We start from the raw sequence: 2,922 nt of genomic DNA, 5'->3' as shown, positions 1-2,922 counted from the left end.
CGGCGGCCGGCCCGGGTCCGCGCGGGGTCCACGCCCCCCGGGCCGCCCCCGAGCCTCGGCTGCGGCGCCCCACCCCTTCTTGCCCCCGAGGGGCTTCCTGCCCCGCTCGGGGTCCGGACGGGCTCCGCGGGCGGCCTGGACCTCGGGGATCGCCGCTTGTCGCTTGCTGCCCCGGGCCCTCTCCCCGTGCCTCCGACCCCCCTGAGCTTGGGCCTTGTCCGACGGTGACACCGAGCCCCGAGGTGGATGGGGAGGATGCAGGGGTCTAGGGAGCTGCCGGGGCGGACGGAGCCTGGCGTGGGGACTCAGAAAACTGCTGTGTGTGCGGGGCCAGACGCTCCCTGGAGGCAGAGCGGGCTCCTCGTGGACCGGACGGTGGGGACGGGGGAGAGCTGGGGACAGCTGCGCCTGTGACAGCAGCCGCTCCGCCCGGCCTTGAATCTAGCAGAACAGGGGGCGTGCCAGGCCTGACACCGGGCCCTGCGTGACTCAGGGACCACATGTCCCCGGCGAGGACGACAGCGTTTAGCAACTCAGTTACTGGCTTTAGGTGGAGGTCCCAAGCAGCCCAGAATTGTTGTTTTGAGTTATTAACAGCTTTATTGCAGTGTAATTTACATACCGCAAAACTCACCGTTGCTTGAATTTCAAACAAACAAAATCCTAAGCAGTGCTTTTTTGAAAGCTTTTGTGAGGAGTAGAAGCTTTCGGTGCTTTCAGCGGTAGCATCTTCACACATTCGAGCAGCCGCTCTCTCTGTCTCTGATTCCAGGCCCCAGCCTGGCCGGTCCCCCACCTCAGCCCCACGCCTGGGGCACAGCCCAGCCCCCGTGAGGCTGCAGCTCCCAAAGGCCGGAGCTGCGATTTGGGCCTCTGTGCTCTCTGGTCCTTTGGCCTGGGACAGCCCTGAGCGCGCCTCCTGACACACCCAGGCCGCGCCATGGGCCCTTCCGGTGTCCACCCTGCGTCCCTGACCTGTGCCACCTGCGGTTGCATTGTGCCCTGTGGCCCTCGCCTGTTGGCCGCATTGGTAACGGTGCTGCCCAGTCTCCCCAGCTCCGCGCGTGATGCACAGCAGGAGCCTGGAAACATCCATGTGGAGCGACAGATAGAGTGCAGGTCACGTATGTACATCACATACTCGCTCCCTCTGGGGAGACAAACACGCATGTCATTCCTCTGGGGACCTGAAGAAATGGGTTGTTTCAACAGTGGTCGTAAACTGCGGACTAGAGCACGGAATTTACAGCCATCACTTGGTGCTGGAGAAAATGTTTTCTCCGGGAAGAAAAGGCCTTCTGACTTAGTTCTGAGTCAGGTGTGGGCCCCCCTCTGGCAGTGAGAGACGCCAGCCCGCCTGCCCACCCACCCACACTGTCAGCACACCAGCGCGGACTGGGTATAGTCTGGCAGGTGGGTTTCCACCGCAGGGCAGCGCACACACGGGCAAGGGGAGGAAGGTCCAGAGAAGAAAACCCAGAAAAAATGACCCATAGGTTCCACAGATCATGCCAAGAATGGGGTGCACCCCTTCCGTCTGTTCCTGAGTCCACACCTGGGCTTGTTGCCCTGTGCTCCCTGTGTCCTGGGCCTGCTCCTTCACGGAGATGGGTGAGGATCACTCCCTAAAGGCCTGGGCGGCTGAGCCTCGGGGAGTGAGGGGGGCAGGCTCCGCAGAAGCTGTCCCCTGGCTCTGAGCAGGAACAGAGTGGCCACCGTGTTCCCTGCAGGGCCAGCAGGCGGTGGAGGTGGCTTTTGGGGCAGGTGTTCTTGGGGACTGGCTGTGATTTAGGGAGGTGAGTACACAGCAGTGGTGGGGGTAGGAGGTGAGTAGTGGAGGTGACTACAGTGCGGGCTCCAGGATTGGGGTGCCCTGCTTTGTGGTGGGGTGGCGCCCGGCTGGGCCAGTGGTGTAGCACGGAGGAAGGGTCAGACACAGGGTTATAGGAGCCAGTGACCGGCGGGAGCCTTGGGAGCACGGAGGGCACCCCTGCACCTCCCATGGGCCCGGGTCCCTCCTTCCTGCCTCCAGGCCCGCGATGCTGCCCGGGCCGAGGAACGGTGCGGGGAGGCGAGGGTTGTTCAGGAAGCCGAGGAGCAGAGGCCCTGGAAGCCTGGGGGTCTGAGGGAGGAGCCCAAATCCCCAGCTCGTATTTAAGGGCCTCGGGAGGTTCCTGCGGTGAGTCAGGTCACAGTGGACAGTGGCTGAGCCCAGTGGTAGCAGTGTGGTCAGGTCCTGGATGTTTGTAGCGGGTAGAGCCGTGGATTTCCTGGCCCGTTTGAGGTGGGCGTGAGGTGGGGCTGAGGCCTCAAAGGGGCAGAATCGCTGCGTCATTGATCGACGTCTCCCTGTTGGTGGCCCCAGTTTTTCATAAGACTCTGGGTGTGTTGACAGCACGAGTAGCTGTGAGTGGGCGCGGGCGGGAAGGGACGGCACAGCGTTTGCTGTGTGCTTTAGTGTAAACGGCCATTGGGCGTTAAGTTGGTACCAGACCACTTGGCATCACATTGAGCTTGAACGAAGGTGAAAGTAGTGTCAGCGATAACGTTCACATGGATGAGAACACACGCTGTATGCGGTCACAGGTCCCCGGGAGTTGCTTCAGGAGTCTCGGACCTGAGGGGCCCAGCGTGGCACGCAGCAGGGGCAGCTTTCAGTGGGGCGTGGATTTGGGGGAGTTTGGTCCTCGCGTTGGGGCATCCCAGAGGGAAGCTCCTGGGTTGAACCCGTGTGTCTGCTGGCAACAGGTGGCCCCCGGCAGCCAAGTGCTCTGCCACCTGATGTGATGTTGGTTTGGGCAGCAACGTACCCTTCTGAGAATTAGTCCCTGACCCCCACACATCGGGCTGAGGACGGTGGAGCCCAGCTGCCCAGCGGCCTCCGGCTCAGTCGGGGTCTCGGTGATTTCTCACAGGGACGGC

Source organism: Lipotes vexillifer, unplaced genomic scaffold, assembly GCF_000442215.2.
Source record: "Lipotes vexillifer unplaced genomic scaffold, Lipotes_vexillifer_v1.1 scaffold636, whole genome shotgun sequence".
In the NCBI taxonomy this organism is placed as follows: domain Eukaryota; kingdom Metazoa; phylum Chordata; class Mammalia; order Artiodactyla; family Lipotidae; genus Lipotes; species Lipotes vexillifer.
The sequence above is the reverse complement of the archived record's forward strand: the minus strand, read 5'-3'. Positions refer to the sequence as shown.